This window comes from Schistocerca nitens, chromosome 8 (assembly GCF_023898315.1).
Source record: "Schistocerca nitens isolate TAMUIC-IGC-003100 chromosome 8, iqSchNite1.1, whole genome shotgun sequence".
Classification (NCBI taxonomy): Eukaryota; Metazoa; Arthropoda; class Insecta; order Orthoptera; family Acrididae; genus Schistocerca; species Schistocerca nitens.
In genome coordinates, this window is record NC_064621.1 from 42680710 (window position 1) to 42705973 (window position 25264).

Sequence of the window (25264 nt, forward strand, 5' to 3'; positions counted from 1 at the left end):
TAAGACGAAATAGCTGCAGAAAAAATGTGAAGACATCGAAAAAGATATGATTGTCGGAAGGACAGACTCAGCATACAGGAAAGTCAAAACAACCTTTGGTGACATTAAAAGCAACGGTGGTAACATTTAGAGTGCAACGGGAATTCCACTGTTAAATGCAGAGGAGAGAGCAGATAGGTGGAAAGAATACATTGAAAGCCTCTATGAGGGTGAAGATTTGTCTGATGTGATAGAAGAAGACACAGGAGTCGATTTAGAAGAGATAGGGGATCTAGTATTAGAATCGGAATTGAAAAGAGCTTTGGAGGACTTACGGTCAAATAAGGCAGAAGGGATAGATAACATTCCATCAGAATTTCTAAAATCATTGGGGGAAGTGGCAACAAAACGACTATTCACGTTGGTGTGTAGAATATATGAGTCTGGAGACATACCATCAGACTTTCGGAAAAGCATCATCCACACAATTCCGAAGACGGCGAGAGCTGACAAGTGCGACAATTATCGCACAATCTGCTTAACAGCTCATGCATCGAAGCTGCTTACAAGAATAATATACAGAAGAATGGAAAAGAAAATTGAGAATGCGCTAGGTGACGATCAGTTTGGCTTTAGGAAAAGTAAAGGGACGAGAGTGGCAATTCTGACGTTACGGCTAATAATGGCAGCAAGGCTAAAGAAAAATCAAGACACTTTCATAGGATTTGTCGACCTGGAAAAGGCGTTCGACAATATAAAACGGTGCATGCTGTTCGAGATTCTGTAAAAAGTAGGGGTAAGCTATAGGGAGAGACGGGTCATATACAATATGTACAACAACCAAGAGGGAATAATAAGAGTGGACGATCAAGAACGAAGTGCTCGTATTAAGAAGGGTGTAAGACAAGGCTGTAGCCTTTCGCCCCTTCTCTTCAATCTGTACATCGAGGAAGCAATGATGGAAATAAAAGAAAGGTTCAGGAGTGGAATTAAAATACAAGGTGAAAGGATATCAATGATACGATTCGCTGATGACATTGCTATCCTGAGTGAAAGTGAAGAAGAATTAAATGATCTGCTGAACGGAATGAACAGTCTAATGAGTACACAGTATGGTTTGAGAGTAAATCGGAGAAAGACGAAGGTAATGAGAAGTAGTAGAAATGAGAACAGCGAGAAACTTAACATCATGATTGATGGTCACGAAGTCAATGAAGTTTAGGAATTGTGCTACCTAGGCAGTAAAATAACCAATGACGGATGGAGCAAGGAGGACATCAAAAGCAGACTCGCTATGGCAAAAAAGGCATTTCTGGCCAAGAGAAGTCTACTAATATCAAATAACGGCCTTAATTTGAGGAAGAAATTTCTGAAGATGTACGTCTGGTGTACAGCATTGTATGGTAGTGAAACATGGACTGTGGGAAAACTGGAACAGAAGAGAATCGAAGCATTTGAGATGTGGTGCTATAGACGAATGTTGAAAATTAGGTGGACTCATAAGGTAAGGAATGAGGAGGTTCTACGCAGAATCGGAGAGGAAAGTAATATATGGAAAACACTGATAAGGAGAAGGGACAGGATGATAGGACATCTGCTAAGACATGAGGGAATGACTTCCATGGTACAAGAGGGAGCAGTAGAGGGCAAAAACTGTAGAGGAAGACAGAGATTGGAATATGTCAAGCAAATAATTGAGGACGTAGGTTGCAAGTGCTAATCTGAGATGAAGAGGTTAGCACAGGAAAGGAATTCGTGGCGGACTGCATCAGACCAGTCATTAGACTGATGACCAAAAAAAAAAAAAAAAAGATTTTTAAAAATCACAATAAAAGTTGCTAAGAAGCTTAAAGACAATTATCATTTTATTTGTGTACATAAAATATGTTTCAATTTTATAAAAATTGAAATTGTGACGAAATTTAAACAAAAATGTTACTTTTTTAAGCTTCATCACAGGTTTATATATCAAGTAAACCAAATAAAAACTCAACATGTTCCTTATCAAACACCTTTAACCATAGAGATCGAGCTTCAGGCCTCTGGCCTACTGTATGTCAGTGCAACACAGAGACCTGCCTCTGAGTTAACAGAGTGCTCTATTAATTCAGGCTGAAAGACACCATTTCTCCATTAGGACATATCTCAAACTCATCCAGGAGAAGGTGATAGGTACTACTGAAGCAAGGATAGAAAACGTTTTGTCAAATGTCTAGCTCATTCCACATCTGATGCACTTAAGACTCCATCAGCTTAATCACCAAAATCCTTGAGTCAACATACATATATAGAGTTTAACAGAGAAAACAGGGCTGCAGCCTGTATAACTAGTGTTTGGGTAACAGAGTTGATCAGATAAAGTAATTGTCAAGAGTTTGTTCTAGATCGAAAAAAATTATTTTCTTCACATTATTGTATTTTATTAGAAGAGACAAATTGTTAATAAGAAATTAACATCAACTGCGGTACTCAAATTAACATTCAAAAAGGATTAACTTGTGATTAAAATCCAGACATTTCCCTATTAATTTAAATGGAGGTTAATGCTATCCATTGACAGATTTTCACATGACCATACCTCAGAGGCACCAACTTTAACATGTATGAAATTTGTTGTATCATAACTTTCTTATTTTATGATGTAACTGTGTCATGACTTCATTTTTTCATAAGACCCTTACCCCCGAAAACCACTACTCTCGTTATTCACATTAACATTTTATAGAGACAAATTAGAGATTAATGGGAAGAAATATGTGGGGGCAGGTGGAATAATAAGTCTTCTAACAAAAAGAACAGATTATTATGGAAGATGTAGGTGAAAAATTTAATGGTGATGATTTATAATAGTATGCTAGATTTTTATTCGACTCAGTAACAGTATATAATGAAAATCAACCAAATGAAATAAAAACAAGTAAGGGAGTAAATACAATAATTTGATAAGAGGAGTTGTTGATGAATATTTTCCTAGTACTTCAAACAAAAATCTTGATGGTTCATTGCATAATATATCTGAAAAACCGTTGAAGGCATAATTTAAAAATATCGAATATATTTGGATGAATGATGTTTGTGGTTTACTTGAGAGATTAGCAATTATTCATAAAGGAGAATTAGCTGTAAATAAACATTATTATAAAGAAAAAATAGAAATAAAAAAGATTTTTACAATTCATTTTAATGATTATATTATTAATAATGCACCAAGTAAATTTTATTTAACAAAATTTTTGAATAATTTACCTCATATATTTTGGAAACCATAAAGATATAGAAAAGCATTAGTTAATACTTTAATTAATAAATTACCATTCGAAATTTATCTTCCTTGTTATAATTATTGTGGTCCAGGAATTAAACTAGAATGAAAATTAGCTAGTGGTGATAAAGGAATAAATCCACTAGGATATTACATTTAGGCATAATAAAAAGACATGAAGCGGATAAAAAACTTTAGTTATCTGTGAAGAAAAGAATGGATGCTCCAGATGCATCACTAGGAGAAAATTACATAAGGAGTTAGATGTTCTTGAAGATTATTGAGTTTATAAAAATATTAAGAAAATTTTAATGTATATAAATGAATAATCTCAGCATAGATTATACTTTGGTACTTAATTGCAAAAATAAACCAAAACGAATTGAAATTAAATTCATTAATGGTATCATAGTACTGGTAATTTAGTAACTGATGTACAAAAAACAAAGAGAGACCCAAAAAAGACAAGTGGCTATTTCCTAAACTTTGGGTATACCCATTGTGGAATAATAATTGGACATCAATTGGAAAAGAAGAAGGATCAGGATTAACAAAATAAGAATGTGGTCTTCCATCAGGTTTATTAGCTGCATTAAGATACTGAGCTACTGCTGCTACAGTTGTCAGTACAGTAGCAGATACAATAGCAAATAAAAACAAAAGGACATAAATTACAATAACAAAAAAGGCACAATTTAGCGATGGAAAAGAAGCATTCAGATGGTGATGATTTGAAGAAATGAACAAAAAATGTTTAAAAAAACTGCAAGATATAATAAACAGTTATGAAAATTTGACTGAGAAAATCTTGCAAGGAATTCAGATTTAAACATTTAGAGATCGCTTTATGGTTGATGAATTACGCTATAAACTAAAAAATTTGTATCTACTGTAGAGACTGTAGCTGATAATGTTGACTTAATATTAATCGAAAAAATATAAAATTTGTTATTTGATTCATTGGTGCAAAAATACCAAACTAATTAACTATTTATTTGGGACAAAAGATTTATATTATAATAGTGAATGTAAAATTTTAGGTCAATTTATTTGTCGTAATTTATTTTTAGTCATTTTAAGACTTTTATCATATGAATATAGATTTAATGATATTTTGAATATAGTATATGAACATTTTTGAAATAAAGTAAATAACATTTTTCGCTCATCAGAGACAAAATTCGCAGAAATGTTAAGAGTATTAGACCCAAAAATAATCAATTTACTAAATAATTTTGTTAATATTGAATTAGTACCAGAATTAAAAAATTATAAAAATGAATTAGAAAAAATAGAGTAGGTCAAAAATAAATAACTTTAATTCAGAAATTGAAGAATTACAACCGACATTAGAAAGAAGTTTTAATATGGAATATGAAAATTAAAAATGAAATTGGTCAAATAATAAACAAATTTTGGACAGAATTAGGAAAAACATCAAAATTTTAAATTTATTTTAATAAAGAAATAGTATGAACAAAAATTAAATAGAGGCAGAAGCACCAGTGTTAATTAAACAATTCAAAGAGAACTATGCAATATTTTTAAGAAAATTTACATTTATGTTTCTATTAAAGACAGTAGATTTGTAAAAGTGAGTGATCCAATTAATGGTTATACTGATGTTACTAAATAATAATTGGATAAAGAGTTACAAGATTCTTCCACAAAGACTGAATATACAAGTACTTTAATGAGGTTTAATAATTAAATTACTAAACAAGACTTATGTAAATACTATTCAAAATCCTAGAGTATTGTGAGATCTTGTTTCAAATACGGATTTAATTCCATACCTTAAGCTATAAAGTACTCTTAAAGATAAAATATGTGATAAAGAAATAATTGACCTTACTCTTATAACAGGAAGTGAACAAAACCATCCTACTTTCGATGCATGTGATTTCACCCTGATCCAAGTTGTACTTAATCAAAATATAAAAAAATATATATGATTCTTGATTAATTGTTTTTAATAAGCTTTATCATATAACTCTGCTATCAATTCAATAAAAATAGTACTTTTTTAAAATGTGGAATTAAAAAATTCAGTTAATACTTTCCCAGTACATACAAAAATATTTTATTTGGATATTAGATTTTAGAATGAAATATAATGATAGAGTGGACCAATATTTATTTTGTTTTTAATCTATAATTTTGTACATGATGATGCCTAGCATAATAGTACTTGTGAATAAATAATTAATTAGGTAAACAAATAAATGAGAAAAATTTTATATGAAAAGATGTTATTTCTGTTTATATATATGATTTACAGCAAACAGATTTATCAGTTATTTGTTCAGGTAATTTAACAGGACTTCCAAAAATTAATATGGGATATAAATATTCTCAGACTGTTGTTTTCTTTTCAAACATTCTTGAGCTATTTCAGTTAATGATGAAACAGATAAAACATAGCTGTTACTTTGAAAAAAGTGATTAAAATAAGATATTCAAGAAATTTAGAAACAGATAATGGAAAAGAATTTTAATAATAATGATTTCCAGGAACTTACAGAAAATATAAAATTAATCATTATACAACTTTTCTCAAACAAAAGCATCTGTTTTTGATAAATTCAATGGAACACTAAAAGAAGAAATGTGGAAGAGGTTTCTTCTTCCAGGAAGTTGTAAGTGGGTAGATTTGGTTTCGGTTCTAGTTAATAAATACAACAATACAAAACACTCATCAATAAAAATGAAGCCATTAGAAGTTAATGAAAATGATTATAAACTAATTGCCATTGTATGTAATGATAAATGAGCATATAAAGTGGGCGATAAAGTGAGAACCAGTAAACTTAAAAGAATTTTCAAAAAGGATACTCAGACAAAATTGAAGGCATTACTTATTCTAACATAATGACATACAAATTAAAAGAAGAAACCAGAAGCCATTTTGATAAAGAAGAACGACAAAAGCCAATTCTCTCGATGCGTAACTTGTTGAGGAAGTTTTAAGGAAGAAAAAAGCTAAAACTCATGCTAAATGATTAGGATACGTCAATTCACATAACAAGTTGGTATATAAAATAAAATTCTTATATATGTGTATATATATGCAAGTCAGGTAAATTAAAAATATAACGAGAACGATTAAAATGAACACATACTCACTTTTCTGCAGAAACTGAAAAGTCGTCTTCGCAGCCCTCCACACTGAAACCTGTATCTGACATGTCACTGTTGCAACGCAGGAGGAGAAATAGAAAACAGCAAAATCCTACACAAATAAGGAGCACGATATGGCACTCCGTCAGTAGGCGTAGTACTGTTGATGGCTATGCCAAAGAGGCTAATACTTAAAACACTGCCCTAAGTGACCCCATTCTCCTGCTTAAAACGATTTGACAGCGATCACCAAATCAGGTCCTAAAAAACTGCTCCAGTGGGAAGACTATATGATGGCCACCAAAGCCCCATTGATGCAGTAATGTGAGAATTCTGTGTGTCTAAACAGTGTCATATGCCTTACTGATATCAAAGAATATACCAAAACTGCTGAGTTGCCGCTTCTAGTAGGGGCAGGTTTTCGACAGTGGACCATAGTCTCCAGACTCCACTCCAAGGGGGCCTAAAGAGTTGCCTGGCCACTAACAATAGACCAGGCGACAGTTAACCATTTGCTGCACGGTCTTTCCTACAAAGTTCGATAAGATGTTAAACAGGTAACTCCTGGTTTGGAGAAGGGTATCAAAATTGTTTCTCTCCACGATTGGGGGAAGTGATCTGTCTACCACATCAAATTAAAACATTCGAGGAGAATTTACCCGATTTGGACGTGACTGGGTGCAGTGTCACGGGTTGATTCCGGCTCCCACATGGAGGAAGAGGAGTTGTAGGACTCAAAACTGATGGAACAGAGTCCAACAGTCGCATGTTAGCGTCGAACGTTGGAGCCTGGCTAGAATTAGCAACAGTTTTTGCGAAATGCTCCCCAGTGTCTCTGGGCAGTTTGGAGACACCCCTATTTCAGCCCTACTGCTATTGGTAAACGTCTGTGTTTACTGAAGATCCTTCGAATGGCTTCCCATACTTTTGTAGAACAAGTGGGATGGTTGATGGAGTCCAGGAACGCCTGCCATGACCTTTTCATGCTCTCCTTAATTATGCGTCGTATCTTCGCCCTCGTGACCTGAAAGACTATGAGGTTGTCTGCATTTAAATCGTCGAAGAGCCACATGCCTGTTCCGGATTGTTGAACAACATTCATCCATCCAGCAAGAAACAGGTTGTCTCCTGAGATAACCTGAAGACTTTGGGATGAGAAGGCCGGCACTTGATGGATCACTCATCCATCTGATGTGGTCCACTCTTTCCTGGACGCTGTCCCGGAGTTCAAACACGTCCAGCTGAGTGAAAAACGTCCAAAGAGCCTTGCTGGCCATCCGTTTTGGTGGCGTCTCTTCGGTAGGCGAATGTAGAGTGGAAAGTGGTCGCTTGAATGAAGTTCGTTAACGACCTCCCACTGAACGGTGTCTGCGAGGGCTGGAGAGTAGAAAGACAGATCGATAGCTGAGAATGACCCAGTGATAGTACAGAATTGAGTGTAAGTACCTGTGGTGAAGATGCAAAGTGGCAGAAGATTGGCCTTTTTAATTATTTTGCCCTGCATAGGCTTCAGGGTCGCAACCTCCATTTATGTACTACCATTGGTTTTAGGGACACGCTGTTTAAAAACAGATGCAAAGGAGATAGCGAACATTGGGGACTGCATGGTCTTAGAAATCTTCTTGGCCCCGCCATAGGGGATCCGTCTTGTAGTTTTGTTCTTCCATTCTTCAAGGAAGACACAGCAGTCCCTACTCCAGGCAGGATTAGTCCCAGAACAAATTCACACATTTGGAAGAGAACATTCTTGATCGGCAGCCTTACCACATTTGGCACGAGTGGCTACTCCCTTACATCAAAGAGTGCCCAGTGCCCAAAGCACTGGCATTTGAAACAGTGCACTGGGTTGGGGACATAGGACCGCAAGGTTAAGTGAAGAAAACTGACCTTAATATGTCCTGGGAGTTTTACACTATTAAAAGTGAGGATGAACGAGTCATATTTAATCAGATCACATTCCATCCTTTTAATGATATTCTACTCATCTACAATGCCTTCTTGGGTCCATTCATCTTTCAGGTCTTCTTTGGGGATGTCCACCAAGTCCCTGCATATCATAGCATCTTTACTGCAGTTTAATGTGGTGTGGAGCTTAGTGTCAAGATATATTCCCCAAGCGTTTGGTCCTTCTGCAGATTTGTCACTTATTGGGAGCTTGATGTTTCCACCAACAGTGTCGCATTTCATAACCAATTCGCTGATTTTAAAGTTTCTGCAATCCCCTCTAAACGCTCTCTTATGTAGAAAGGTGAGATGTTTCCAAGCCTTATCTCTTTCCTTTTAATCAGTAAGAAATACTCTATGCGGCAGCATGTATTCTGTTACTAAAGGAAATAGAATTCTTAAATAGCCCTGAGACATATGTACTTCCTACACGAGACCTCTTGCTAGACTGGGTGTGGCCAATGGCCGCGCGGTTTGAGGCGCCATGTCACGAATTGCGCGGCCCCTCCCGCTGGAGGTTCGAGTCCTCCCTCGAGCATGGGCGTGTGTTGTTCTTAGCATAAGTTAGTTTAAGTAGTGTGTAAGTCTAAGGACCGATGACCTCAGCAGTTTGGCCCCTTAGGAAATCACATACATTTGAACATTTGGTACCTACCAGCGTCCCACCCATCCCGCTGGGAGTTGCAAGAGAAAATTTTTAAGCGATAGAATCACACGCGGTGCCGGAAACGTTAAAACGGTGCTAGCAATGCCCGACAATCACTACTCTATGATGAGAACTGCTGCCTTCAATTATTACATCTGTGCTACCAAATAACGCACGATTTTGAAATGGACAGTGGGAAGTGATGTGACTGTACGCTAATGGGCTGCAAGTTAGAGAAACGGCCTTAATTAAATATATTAAAGTGGGAATGAACCGTTTCATTTGCCTATAAACCGGAGTGTTTCACTGTGGCAAAACTTTCTGGCCTATAAATCTTCAAATATTCTTCATAGTCTGCCAGGGACGTTGCAAACGGTCCAGAGCAATTTAGCCGAATGGTCAAATTTTAGAGTTTGGATTGCAATGCGACAGAGATAAGTAGTATCACAATTTTTAATCTTTTCCTTATTGACTTAAGCGAGGCTGATGACACTTACGATAACTGTTCCGCTAGAGACTATAGCGGTACAGTTAGTTATATTGGCTTATTTGTTACCTCCTAGGATACTGATTCAGTACATACAAGGGAATATAATTATTCTACAACGGTTGCTTATTAATGGAAGAAGGACGGCAAGTGGGAAAAGATCATTTTATCAATAATTTAGTGAAAGATCGATCTTCAACGCAGCATCGCGTTCTGGAGAAGGTAGCATCTGAGAAAGTAATCTACCAAGCGGTGCTGTTGCGGAACAATCGCCATGGGACAAGAGGCGCAGCGTACCTCACCTGCGGATACTGTCTACTGCAAGCGATTAAGATTTACTTGTAAAAGGGGAAGTTTCTGTACTGTACCCGTTCTGCAGGGATGTGCTTATCAATGCGCTGCACTAAAGAATCGAAATTATCATTGTTATTCAAGCTGTTGTGGCAGCTTGCTCTACGAGGCGCCGCGCTTGTGATGTTACTAGCAGAATGTACTGTGTTTCAAATCATAGTCGTTGGTTTTATTTTTCGAAGTGAAAAGGATTTCTTCGCCACTCTTCGTTTCATTTGTATCTCAAGCCGATATGAAGACATCGTCTCCCGAAGCTCAACGGCTCGTCCACGTTCGCGGGAAAAGGGTGACTCTATTCAAGAGTGGCTCTGGAAGTGAAGTACAACGGGGATCGCTGTGGTAGCTGCGAAGGCGCTGCGGAAAGCCTGAAGAGATGCTGACTGAAGGTCCTCTGGCGAAGAGGTCCTCTGGTGAAGGCTCAGCGGCAGCACCGGCGAAAATGTTCTACTCCGATAAGGCTACAGTGGCAAAACGTCTCATTTATAATTTTTCATGTTTTGAAGATGCAGAATAAATTCAATCCTTTGAGTCCCGAAAGATACTCGCACTTGTGGATGGAAATCACGAGTAAAAGAAGATCTCATTCTCCGGCAGGGGTTTTGAGCACCGAACCTGCACTAGAAAAAAAAACACTCCGTCTTCTGGCCACGAGTGGCCTATCAGGACCATCCGACCACCGTGTCATCCTCGGTGGAGGATGCGGATAGGAGGGGCGTGGGGTCAGCACACCCGGTCATAAGATGGAATTCTTGACCGAAGCCGCTACTATTCGGTCGAGTAGCTCCTCAATTGGCATCACGAGGCTGAGTGCACCCCGAAAAATGGCAACAGAGCATGGCGGCCTTGATGGTCACCCATCCAAGCGCCGACCACGCCCGAAAGCACTTCGGTTATCTCACGAGAATCGGTGTAGCCACAACGGCAAGGCACTAGAGCCAACAAGAAAAAGAAAAAAACCCAAAATTGCCCAATCAAGCCTGGGAATAGACTGAAAAGTTTTGGAGCATATTCGTATTCAAACATTATGAATCACCTCGAAGGGAACGACCTATTGATACGTAATCAGCATGGTTTCAGAAAACATCGTTCTTGTGCAACGCAGCTAGCTCTTTATTCGCACGAAGTAATGGCCGCTATCGACAGGGGATCTCAAGTTGTTTCCGTATCTCTAGATTTCCGGAAAGCTTTTGACACCGTTCCTCACAAGAGACTTCTAATCAAGCTGCAAGCCTATGGGGTATCGTCTCAGTTCTGCGACTGGATTCGTGATTTCCTGTCAGGAAGGTCGCAGTTCGTAGTAATAGACGGCAAATCATCGAGTAAAACTGAAGTGATATGAGGTGTTCCCCAGGGAAGCGTCCTGGGACCTCTGCTGTTCCGGATCTATATAAATGACCTGGGTGACAATCTGAGCAGTTCTCTTAGGTTGTTCGCAGATGATGGTGTAATTTACCGTCTACCCCGTGGTCTAGGGATAGCGTCTTTGATTCATAATCAAAAACGTCTTCGGTCCAGGGTTCGATCCCCGCCACTGCCTAAATTTTGATAAATAATCAGCATTGGCGGCCGAAGACTTTCGGCATAAGAAGTCAGCCTCATTCTGCCAACGGCCTTGTCAAAGAGGGCGGAGGAGCGGATAGACGTTCAGGGCACTCTCTTGTCCTAGGGGTGGGAAATTGCCCCTAAAGGCAGAAGAATCAGCAATGATCAACGACATGAGGATGCAGAAGGCAATGGAAACCATTGCATTAAGGACACGCAACGTGTATCCACAGGACATGTGGCCTGTAATTGAAGAAGTGTCATGATGATCTCTCCATTGGCAAAAAATTCCGGAATAGTCCCCCATTCGGATCTCCGGGAGGGGACTGCCAAGGAGGAGGTTACCATGAGAAAAAGATTGAATAATCAACGAATGGATAACGTTCTACGAGTCGGGGCGTGGAATGTCAGAAGCTTGAACGTGGTAGGGAAACTAGAAAATCTGAAAAGGGAAATGCAAAGGCTCAATCCATATATAGTAGGGGTCAGTGAAGTGAAATGGAAGGAAGACAAGGATTTCTGGTCAGATGAGTATCGGGTAATATCAACAGCAGCAGAAAATGGTATAACAGGTGTAGGATTCGTTATGAATAGGAAGGAAGGGCAGAGGGTGTGTTACTGTGAACAGTTCAGAGACCGGGTTGTTCTAATCAGAATCGACAGCAGACCAACACCGACAACGATTGTTCAGGTATACATGCCGACGTCGCAAGCTGAAGATGAACAGATAGAGAAAGTGTATGAGGATATTGAAAGGGTAATGCAGTATGTAAAGGGGGACGAAAATCTAATAGTCATGGGCGACTGGAATGCAGTTGTAGGGGAAGGAGTAGAAGAGAAGGTTACAGGAGAATATGGGTTTGGGACAAGGAATGAAAGAGGAGAAAGACTAATTGAGTTCTGTAACAAGTTTCAGCTAATAATAGCGAATACCCTGTTCAAGAATCACAAGAGGAGGAGGTATACTTGGAAAAGGCCGGGAGATGCGGGAAGATTTCAATTAGATTACATCATGGTCAGACAGAGATTCCGAAAACAGATACTGGATTGTAAGGCGTACCCAGGAGCAGATATAGACTCAGATCACAATATAGTAGTGAAGAAGAGTTGGCTGAAGTGCAAGACATTAGTCAGGAAGAATCAATACGCAAAGAAGTGGGATACGGAAGTAGTAAGGAATGACGAGATACGTTTGAAGTTCTCTAACGCTATAGATACAGCAATAAGGAATAGCGCAGTAGGCAATACAGTTGACGAGGAATGGACATCTCAAAGAGGGCCATCACAGACGTTGGGAAGGAAAACATAGACACAAAGAAGGTAGCTGCGAAGAAACCATGGGTAACACAAGAAATACTTCAGTTGATTGATGAAGGAAGTACAAACATGTTCCAGGAAAATCAGGAATACAGAAATACAAGTCGCTGAGGAATGAAATAAATAGGAAGTGCAGGGAAGCTAAGACGAAATAGCTGCAGAAAAAATGTGATGACATCGAAAAAGATATGATTGTCGGAAGGACAGACTCAGCATACAGGAAAGTCAAAACAACCTTTGGTGACATTAAAAGCAACGGTGGTAACATTTAGAGTGCAACGGGAATTCCACTGTTAAATTCAGAGGAGAGAGCAGATAGGTGGAAAGAATACATTGAAAGCCTCTATGAGGGTGAAGATTTGTCTGATGTGATAGAAGAAGAAACAGGAGTCGATTTAGAAGAGATAGGGGATCTAGTATTAGAATCGGAATTGAAAACAGCTTTGGAGGACTTACGGTCAAATAAGGCAGAAGGGATAGATAACATTCCATCAGAATTTCTAAACGCATTGGGGGGAGTGGCAACAAAACGACTATTCACGTTGGTGTGTAGAATATATGAGTCTGGAGACATACCATCTGACTTTCGGAAAAGCATCATCCACACAATTCCGAAGACGGCAAGAGCTGACAAGTGCGAGAATTATCGCACAATCAGCTTAACAGCTCATGCATCGAAGCTGCTTACAAGAACAATATACAGAAGAATGGAAAAGAAAATTGAGAATGCGCTAGGTGACGATCAGTTTGGCTTTAGGAAAAGGGACGAGAGAGGCAATTCTGACGTTACGGCTAATAATGTAAGCAAGGCTAAAGAAAAATCAAGACACTTTCATAGGATTTGTTGACCTGGAAAAAGCGTTCGACAATATAAAATGGTGCAAGCTGTTCGAGATTCTGAAAAAAATAGGGGTAAGCTATAGGGAGAGACGGGTCATATACAATATGTACAACAACCAAGAGGGAATAATAAGAGTGTACGATCAAGAACGAAGTGCTCGTATTAAGAAGGGTGTAAGACAAGGCTGTAGCCTTTCGCCCCTACTCTTCAATCTGTACATCGAGGAAGCAATGATGGAAATAAAAGAAAGGTTCAGGAGTGGAATTAAAATACAAGGTGAAAGGATATCAATGATACGATTCACTGATGACATTGCTATCGTGAGTGAAAGTGAAGAAGAATTAAATGATCTGCTGAACGGAATGAACAGTCTAACGAGTACACAGTATGGTTTGAAAGTAAATCGGAGAAAGACGAAGGTAATGAGAAGTAGCAGAAATGAGAACAGCGAGAAACTTCACATCAGGATTGATGGTCACGAAGTCAATGAAGTTAAGGAATTGTGCTACCTAGGCAGTAAAATAACCAATGACGGACGGAGCAAGGAGGACATCAAAAGCAGACTCGCTATGGCAAAAAAGGCATTTCTGGCCAAGAGAAGTCTGCTAATATCAAATACCGGCCTTAATTTGAGGAAGAAATTTCTGAGGATGTACGTCTGGAGTACAGCAGTGTATGGTAGTGAAACATGGACTGTGGGAAAACCGGAACAGAAGAGAATTGAAGCATTTGAGATGTGGTGCTACAGACGAATGTTGAAAATTAGGTGGACTGATAAGGTAAGGAATGAGGAGGTTCTATGCAGAATCAGAGAGGAAAGGAATATGTGGAAAACACTGATAAGGAGAAGGGACAGGATGATATGACATCTGCTAAGACATGAGGGAATGACTTCCATGGTACAAGAGGGAGCTGTAGAGGGCAAAAACTGTAGAGGAAGACAGAGTTTGGAATACGTCAAGCAAATAATTGAGGACGTAGGTTGCAAGTGCTACTCTGAGATGAAGACGATAGCACAGGAAAGGAATTCGTGGCGGGCCGCATCAAACCAGTCAGTAGACTGATGACAAGCGATTTAGAAAAGATTGCTGTATGGTGTGGCAGGTGGCAGTTGAGGCTAAATAACGAAAAGTGTGAGGTGATCCACATGAGGTCCAAAAGAAATCCGTTGGAATTCGATTACTCGATAAATAGTACAATTCTCAAGGCTGTCAGTTCAACTAAGTACCTGGGAGTCAAAATTACGACCATTTTCAGTTGGAAAGACCACATAGATAATATTGTGGGGAAGGCGGGCCAAAGGTTGCGTTTCATTGGCAGGACACTTAGAAGATGCAACAAGTCCACTAAAGAGACAGCTTACACTACTCTCGTTCGCCTCTGTTAGAATATTGCTGCGCGGTGTGGGATCCTTACCAGGTGGGATTGACGGAGGACATCGAAAGGGTGCAAAAAAGGGCAGCTCGTTTTGTATTATCACGTAATAGGGGAGAGAGTGTGGCAGATATGATACGCGAGTTGGGATGGAAGTCATTAAAGCAAAGACTTTTTCGTCGCGGCGAGATCTATTTACGAAATTTCAGTCACCGACTTTCTCTTCCGAATGCGAAAATAGTTTGTTGATCCAACCTAAATAGGTAGGAATGATCATCAAAATAAAATAAGAGGAATCAGAGCTCAACAGAAAAGTTTAGGTGTTCGTTTTTCCCGCGCGTTGTTCGGGAGTGGAATGGTAGAGAGATATTATGATTGTGGTTCGATGAACTCTCTGCCAAGCACTTAAATGTGAATTGCAGAGTAATCATGTAGATGTAGATGTAGAAAGAAGACGAAATCTGGTACGAAAAAGCACAATACGCTTACGAACGTGGAATGTGCAGGGGATCTCTGTTAAATCAAATAAACTGTTCAAAGAACTTACGCATTAGTCAAATGTAGACAATGCTGGTCTAACAGATTTCGTCAAGAAAGATAAGACGATGGCGAAAAAGGGAAGGGATACGTCCACACGTATTCAGGAGTGAGTAAAAAATGAAAGAGGTAGTAGTGGAGTATCAGTAACCATCAAAAAGAAGTACAAGCAGTCCATAAGACCTTGGTAACAAGTGAAGGATGGTATACTACAAGACCAACTGAAAGTGAAGGGTCGTCGTATATTTGTCGTTAATGCCCCCAATGAAAATGATATTGTGGCAGAAAATGATTTATTTTATGGTAATCTGAGAACGGCTGTAGAATCTATATCTAATCTTTGTTGTTGTTGTGGTCTTCAGTCCTGAGACTGGTTTGATGTAATTCTCCATGCTACTCTATCCTGTGAAAGCTTCTTCATCTCCCAGTACCTACTGCAACCTACAACCTTCTGAATCTGCTTAGTGTATTCATCTCTTGGTCTCCCTCTACGATTTTGACCCTCTACGCTGCCCTCCAATACTACATTGGTGACGCCTTGATGCCTCAGAACATGTCCTACCAACCGATCCCTTCTGCTTCTGCATGCCCTCGGGAAGAATTACGTCTTTAGTTTCCCCTTGATTCCAGCCGTTCGCAGTACCAGCACAGCAAGGCCGTTTTGGTTAGTGTTAGAAGGCCAGATCAGTCAATCATTCAGACTGTTGCCCCTGCAACTGCTGAAAAGGCTGCCGCCCTCTTCAGGAACCAGATGTTTGTCTGGCCTCTCAACAGATACCCCTCCGTTGTGGTTGCACTTGCGGTACGGCTAACTGTATCGCTGAGGCACGCAAGCCTCCCCACGAACGGCAAGGTCCATGGGAGAGGGTGGATCTAATCGTAAGTTTATAACAATTGGTGACATAAATGCTGGTACAGGCTCCAGAATAAATTTTCTCATTGTTGTCTGTTTGATGAAGACGTAGTTAATGACAGTGGAGAACGATTAGTTGAGTTATTCCAACAGCACATCCTCAAAATAGGAGAAATAAAAACATTGGTAAATATACACGGATGCAACCAACAAGTGCATTAAAGTGTGTAATCGATAACATTACTTTAAAGCAAGATGATTATATAAAACCAAAGGCCGCGTCCTCCGTAAGCAACAGAAGGGATCGACACCGCGCTAGAGCTTCAGACGACGAAACACAGCCGCAGGTACAGAGTCCTAGGTGAGTGACGGCCGTGGCGCTGCCTGTCCTCTGCCACAACTTGCGACGTTTGAATTCAAACGTGTCTGAATCTCGTCGCAGCAAAGCGTGAGACGGTGATAACAATAGGTACGACTCTTCTCCGCAAAGCGCTGGTGCGGACGCTCCGGCTGCTATGAGGAATGACGAAAATAAATTCAGTCCCTCATTGAGCGAAGATATCGAGCTGCATGATGCGGAAGAACTACGCTTCTTCGACGTCTTACAGCTCGATACCTTCGCTCAATAAAGGACTGAATTTATTTTCGTCATTCATTATAGCTTCTATGCTGCCCGAAACTAAGTAAATGACTGCACAATATTTTTAAGACATTGCTGAGATACAATCATAGTGCGTTGACATTGCGTATAGTTCATTTTAAGCCATATATTATTGCGTTGTACTTAAGGTTGAGAGCGGAATGATATCACCTTTCATTCTCAGGATCCTGGTCGTTATATCCGCGAACGGGTCGCCCGCGGTGCGTCCGAATTGTTTCCTGCGCATCGAGAATCAAATAGATCGTAAAAACCGCCGTATTTCATAAACGGTTCAAGATATCGAAGCGAGGATATAGGGAGTGAAAGCACGTACAAGGACTGATCTTGTCGTATGATTAACACTCGAAACGTTTTGATCAAATGTTTCAGTGGAGCGAAAACAAGACTCCCTATAAATTACACAATGAGTACTTGTCGGAATTTTCGTAGCTAAAACGTGAGAAATGGGCAAATGGGGTATTAAAATGGCCAGCATGTGGTGTATTATCGCAAGAAAATATTTAATAGCGTGAAAGTAACCAGGGTAACTAAGGAAAACTTAATAACGAACCTGTGGTGTGCGTACTGTAAGACCTTCGGTACACACACCATCAGATTACTTGACTTGTCGCTCTAACGAATAGGCGAGTGTCAGCAATATGTCTCGTGGTCTTATCGTGGCGCCCGCATCTCGTGGTCGTGCTGTAGCGTTCTCGCTTCCCACGCCCGGGTTCCCGGGTTCGATTCCCGGCGGGGTCAGGGATTTTCTCTGCCTCGTGATGGCTGGGTGTTGTATGCTGTCCTTAGGTTAGTTAGGTTTAAGTAATTCTAAGTTCTAGAGGACTGATGACCATAGATGTTAAGTCCCATAGTGCTCAGAGCCATTTTCTTATCGTGGCGTGTTTATCTTCTGCCGTTAGGGCAGATGATAGAAATGCCACTTGCACGCTTAGAGTAGCAGATTGACGGTGACCAACTTTAAACAGAACTTGATTAATTTTCACACACATTTATTAAAATAATAACAAGTATAAACCTTACTTAACTTGATTCTGGATGCTATTTAAAACTGAAAATCTGAAGTTCCTTTCGTCTTGGTACGTTAATCTTATTCTCACATATCTCTGATACTTGACAACGTGTCTATACATTACCTTCATGGCTATGTACAGGAATATGGTTATCTTATCAGGCGCAGACTGAAACGTGACTGTAGACTGGTACAGGCAAATGCAGACTGACTAATCGGAGGTCTGTACACTCGTTATAATACCTCGCGCGTTCATGTATCACTGCGCGAGTGTGATCCGCGAGGAGAAAAGGTTCTACGTTAGCAGCAATCTCATTGGCTGCGTTACATATTAATACGCGGATCGGCGGAAGCAGAATTTGGTCCGTCTCTATGGCAGCGCCATCTCGTAGAGCGGAAACGGACTAGCGCTGCGCCTGCGCTATTGTGCTAAGCGGGGCGCGCTCTAGTGGGAAGGTTGTGTACGCGCTGACTACGTGGAACTATGTGCACAACAGAATCTGAAGAAGTACTGAAATATTTCAGGAACAGCTGCAGATAGCTATGTAAATAAAGTGTCAAAAAGTTCATCTCTTCAAGGCCTAGCTATCTACATAGAAAGTGCCAGAAAGTCTTTCTTCGAATTAAGTACTAAATTTAGGAATTTCGAGAAGACGTTAGGAAGGCCAATGAAGTATCAGTAAGATCATTCTTTCTGAATAAAACTTACATAGACTATTTAGGTTAATTCAAATGCTTCTCCTTAACATTAATTACTCACGAATTACGTTCCCAATATTCAGATATCTGTAATATTTCATGGTTGTTCATTGTAGTTTTTTTCGGAATTTAATGTATGTGATGTTGGTGGGGTAGATTGCATCAACTTAAAGGTCAAGTACGTTGATGAGTTCCTAACAATATACTTTGAGAAGTAGTGTAAAAAGTATAGATAAATTTTCGTACACAGCGTTGGGGACATGATTGCAACCGAGTCAGTGAAAACAGAAGATATAGTCACGGTCCAACCCTGGATGCTGTTCATGAGCCTACGACGCTCCCATTACACCAAACACACCTCGTCCGATGCGTGTTTCATTCTTGCATATTTCTTGTAGTGGGTCACTCTTCAGCTCCTACCGGCTGTTAAAAGTTCTTGGTCACATAAGTAACATTCGTCTTTAATTTGTTGATGAGATAGTCTAACGTATCTTTGCTCATCCGCGTATATTCGAAGTACATATCTCGTGTAATGTAAACGTGGGCTTCCGTGGCCATTGTCACAATCAAAAATGGTTCAAATGGCTCTGAGTACTATGGGACTTAACTTCTGAGGTCATCAGTCCTCTAGAACTTAGAACTACTTAAACCTAACTAACCTAAGGACATCACACACATCCATGCCCGAGGCAGGATTCGAACCTGCGACCGTAGTGGTCGCGCCGTTCCAGACTGTAACGCCTAGAACCGCTCGGCCACCCCGGCCTTCATTGTCACAATCGATAAAATTCTTCTGCGTTTGCGGCCGCATAGTCAACCATAAAATTCCGACGTTTTGGGCGACTATTGCAAAGACGCCTTCCTCAGGGTGTATTCCTGACTGCTGAATGGGCGCTAGTCTAATTACTTATATAATACGGAGCTGTCATAGAATGTGGGGTTGAGGAGGAAGGGTATTGTTGTTGTTGTTGTTGTGGTCTTCAGTCCTGAGACTGGTTTGATGCAGCTCTCCATGCTACTCTATCCTGTGCAAGCTTCTTCAACTCCCAGTACCTACTGCAACCTACATCCTTCTGAATCTGCTTAGTTTATTCATCTCTTGGTCTCCCTCTACGATTTTTACCCTCCACACTGCCCTCCAATACTAAACTGGTGATCCCTTGATGCCTCAGAACATGTCCTACCAACAGATCTGTTCTTCTAGTCAAGTTGTGCCACAAATTTCTCTTCTCCCCAATTCTATTTAACACCTCCTCATTAGTTACGTGATCTACCCATCTAATCTTCAGGAATCTTCTGTAGCACCACATTTCGAAAGCTTCTATTTTCTTCTTGTCCAAACTATTTATCGTCCACGTTTCACTTCCATACATGGCTACACTCCATAAAAATACTTTCAGAAACGACTTCCTGACACTTAAATCTATACTCGATGTTAACAAATTTCTCTTCTTCAGAAATCCATTCCTTGCCATTGCCAGTCTACATTTTATATCCTCTCTACTTCGACCATCATCAGTTATTCTGCTCCCCAAATACTAAAACTCCTTTACTACTTTAAGTGTCTCATTTCCTCATCTAATTCCCTCAGCATCACCCGACTTAATTCCACTACGTTCCATTATGCTCGTTTTAATTTTGTTGATGTTCATCTTATATTTTCCTTTCAAGACCCTGTCCATTCCGTTCAACTGCTCTTCCAAGTCCTTTGCTGTCTCTGAGAGAATGATAATATCATCGGCGATCATCAAAATTTTTATTTCTTCTCCATGGGTATTAACTCCTTCTCCGAATTTTTCTTTTGTTTCCTTTACTGCTTGCTCAGTATAGAGATTGAATAAAATCGGGAATAAGCTACAACCCTGGTCTCACTCCCTTCCCAAACACTGCTTCCCTTTCATGCCCCTCGATTCATATAACTGTCATCTGGTTTCTGTACAAATTGTAAATAGCCTTTCGCTCCCTGTATTTTACCCCTGCCACCTTCAGAAGGGTATCAGGTGTTCTTTTTATTGGTGTTTGAATTGCGTGATGTCATTGGCGGAAATAGGCGTTTTGCATTGGAGTTTCTTTTATTGGTTGCCGTTGGCGGATATCGGGGAATACGAAATTGAGCGGCTGCTGCAGCGTAGCGCTGTTTACTATCTGCCTAGTATCGACCAGCCGGCCGCGGTGGTCTAGCGGTTCTAGGCGCGCAGTCCCGACCCGCGCGACTGCTGCGGTCGCAGGTTGGAATCCTGCCTCGGGCATGGATGTGTGTGATGTCCTTAGGTTAGTTAGGTTTAAGTAGTTCCAAGTTCTAGGGGACTGATGGCCACAGATGTTAAGTCCCATAGTGCTCAGAACCATTTAGTATCGACCAGGCCGCGTCAGCGCTGTGTGTGCCCTTCGCCGCCTTGGCCTACATCGCGCCTGTTGCTCTGCGGGAGCTGTCCTTCCGCAAAGCTGTCACAGCTGGCAGCCAAGACGCTGGGAGTCGGTACCTGTCTTCTCTGATAATGTTGTCGGGTCACATGGCTATTTCTATAGCGTCTCTGATCTTCCTCTTCAAGCTCAATCGCCGTTTTGCTTGTACGCGGCCTCTCGAAATTCGATGTTCTTCTTACACTATTCCTGGTGTTCTGCTACCGCTGAATTCAAATGGTTCAAATGGCTCTGAGCACTATGCGACTTCTGAGGTCATCAGTCGCCTAGAACTGACAAATTAGACCTAACTAACCTAAGGACACCACACACATCCATGCCCGAGGCAGGTTCAAATGGTTCAAATGGCTCTGAGCACTATGGGACTCAACTGCTGAGGTCATTAGTCCCCTAGAACTTAGAACTAGTTAAACCTAACTAACCTAAGGACATCACAAACATCCATGCCCGAGGCAGGATTCGAACCTGCGACCATAGCGGTCTTGCGGTTTCAGACTGCAGCGCCTTTAACCGCACGGCCACTTCGGCCGGCACCGCTGAATTATTGTATTGTTTGAGACGGATACATCTCTCGTGTTCAGATAACCTTGTGCTTACTGGACGTCCCGTCTCACCAACATACACCAGTCCACCAACGCACCCGATTTCATAAATTCCGCTGGATCGAAACTTGTCAATTGTATATTTCGTCGAGCCCAGAACGTCTTTTATTTTGTTGTTGCTACGAAAAATCGGCTAAATGCCTGCCCGACGGAGAATTTTCCCAGACGTTCATTAATCCCTTGTACATATGGTAGCAGGACGATATTCTTTGCTTCGTTCTGCATTTCCCTCTTGTCCTCCTTCTTGGGCGCCATGATTTTGTGTATCATCCTCATGTCGTAGCCATTAGTTCAAAAATGGACCTGAGGTTCTGTAGTTTAGCTTAGAGGTTGTATTCACTGCTGATCCTGTAGGCTCTCATAGTTAAAGTTTGTAGGGCCGATTATCATTTGCGTATGATGGTGGTGGGAGGACACCTGTCTGTGTTGGAGAGCTTTATATAAACTCTGTGTCTAAGCTTCCCATCCGGCTTACGGTAAACTTCCACGTCGAAAAAAGGCAGTACCCCGTTATTTTCTATCTCCATGGTAAAGTGAATTTTGCTGTGCTGCATATTCAGATGTTGGTGGAAATTCTGAAACTCTTCTTCTCCGTGTGGCCAAATGACGAAGGTGTCGTCAAGGTATCGTACCCAGTATTGTGGGCGTAATGGAGCGAACTGGAGTGCTGTTTCTTCGAACGAGTGCTTAAAAATGTCTGCTGCGACAGGCGATAGGGGGAAATCATAGCTACACCGTCCGAATGCTCATAGAAATCCCCTTTCCACATGAAATAGGTGGCCCTCAAACAGTGTTGCACTAGCTCGCAGATATCAGGTGCCTGCGTTCCTCGAAGATGTTCCTGGTGTCCGTCACGGGTACATTCGTCAACAGACTTCACGTCAAAACCGACAATCAGATCTGCACCCGAAACACGCTTTTCTTTCAAAAGTGCTACAAAGTATGTCGAGTCCTTGACGTATGAATCTGTGTGGCTCTCTAGATGTCTAAGCTTCGGAGCCAATTTTTAGCTATTCTGTAGGTCGGTGAGTTAATACTACTCATTATCGGCAGTAGAGGAAAGGCTTCTTTGTGGATCTTTGGTAAACCGTATGCTATTGGTACCTGTGGAATTTGCGGAATGAGTCTTCGGGCCGCGCAAAATTCATCGTTGTTTAAGAATTTTTAGCATATTGCAGCCCCGTCAGCAGTTGTGATGGACTAATATTTTGAAGAATCAGTCTCAGTTGGCAGCGGCAACTACGTTAACACTCAAGTGTAGTTCCCGCTGTAGTTCCGCGTGGTGAAGAGATGCCGGAGCTGGACTTAGGTTAAGCAGTTTTAATTCGACATGGTACCACGGTACTATAGGTTTTAATTTTAATGTTGACTGTGCCATACTCTGCCATGTTATAGTAATTTTATGCTTCTGAAGAAGACCAGATTAATTTAGCCGAAACCTCGTAAAGGCCGGAAAATTTGCGCAACTAAGGCTGATTCTTCAAAATATTATTTATCCTAGTTTGCTTCAGCAGCGCGTGCGTCCATTTCATTATCTTGACCGTAGGATCCCCCTTAAGTTTATGATAAATGGGTTGACTCAGAAGAACCCTCCAGCCACTTGTCATAACCTATTGTGTTCAACGGTGGCATTTCCTTTGTTCTCCTGTATACCCAATATCTGAGGGTTGTTCTTCAGCTCCTTAATGCCATCACGTTCCTCCTTACTGATGTTTTGCTTTGGTTCAAATGGCTCTGAGCACTATGGGACTCAACTGCTGAGGTCATTAGTCCCCTAGTCACCTAACTAACCTAAGGACATCACAAACATCCATGCCCGAGGCAGGATTCGAACCTGCGACCGTAGCGGTCTTGCGGTTCCAGACTGCAGCGCCTTTAACCGCACAGCCACTTCGGCCGGCTGTTTTGCTTTGGAGGCTTTACGTGGGGGCGAGGCTCGTATTCTTTCTTGCCCGATCTTCTCTGCTTCGGGTGACAGCACTCCTCCATAATTGTTGTTGTTGTGGTCTTCAGTCCTGAGACTGGTTTGATGCAGTTCTCCATGCTACTCTATCCTGTGCAAACTTCTTCATCTCCCAGTACCTACTGCAACCTACATCCTTCTGAATCTGCTTGGTGTATTCATCTCTTGGTCTCCCTCTACGATTTTTATCCCCCCACGCTGCCCTCCAATGCTAAATTGGTGATCCCCTGATGCCTCAGAACATGTCCTACCAACCGATCCCTTCTTCTAGTCAAGTTTTGCCACAAGCTCCTCTTCTCACCAATTCTGTTCAATACCTGCTCATTAGTTATGTGATCTACCCATCTAATCTTTAGCATTCTTGTGTAGCACCACATTTCGAAAGCTTCTGTTCTCTTCTTGTCTAAACTATGTGTCGTCCACGTTTCATGATCTAATACCCTCAGCATCTCAAGACATAGTTCGACTACATTCCATTATCCTCGTTTTGCTTTTGTTGATGTTCATCTTATATCCTCCTTTCAAGACGCTATCCATTCCGTTCAACTGCTCTTCCAAGTCCTTTGCTGTCTCTGACAGAATTACAATGTCATCGCCGAACCTCAAGGTTTTTATTTCTTCTCCATGGATTTTAATACCTACTCCGTATTTTTCTTTTGTTTCCTTGACTGCTTGCTCAATGTACAGATTGAATAACATCATGGATAGGCTACAACCCTGTCTCACTGCCTTCCCAACCGCTGCTTCCCTTTCATGCCCGTCGACTCTTATAACTGCCATGTGGTTTCTGTACAAATTGTAAATAGCCTTTCGCTCTCTGTATTTTACCCCTGCCACCTTCAGACTCTGAAAGAGAGTATTCCAGTCAACATTGTCAAAAGCTTTCTCTAAGTCTACAAATGCTAGAAACGTAGGTGTGCCTTTCCTTAATCTTTCTTCTTAGATAAGTCGTAGGGTCAGTATTGCCTCACGTGTTCCAACATTTCTACGGAATCCAAACTGATCTTCCACGAGGTCGGCTTCTACGAGTTTTTTCCATTCGTCTGTAAAAAATTCGCGTTATTATTTTGCAGCTGTGACTTATTAAACTGATAGTTCGGTAATTTTCACATCTGTCAACACCTGCTTTCTTTGGGACTGGAATTATTATATTCTTCTTGAAGTCTGAGGGAATTTCGCCTGCCTCACACATCTTGCTCACCAGATGGTAGAGTTTTGTCAGGACTGGCTCTCCCACGGCCATCAGTAGTTCTAATGGAATGTTGTCTACTCCCGGGGCCTTGTTTCGGTTTAGGTCTTTCGGTGCTCTGTCAAACTCTTCACGCAGTATCATATCTCCCATTTCATATTCATCTACATCCTCTTCCATTTCCATAAGATTCTCCTCAATAACATCGCCCCTGTATAGACCCCCTATATACTCCTTCCACCTTTCTGCTTTCCCTTCTTTGCTTAGAACTGAGTTTCCATCTGAGCTCTTGATATTCATGCAAGTGATTCTCTTTTCTCCAAATGTCTCTTTAAGTTTCCTGTAGGCAGTATACTGTAGGCAGTATCCTGTAGGCAGTATCCTCGTGAGATAAGCCTCTACATCCTTACATTTGTCCTCTAGCCATCCCTGCTTAGCAATTTTGTACTTCCTGTCAATCTCAT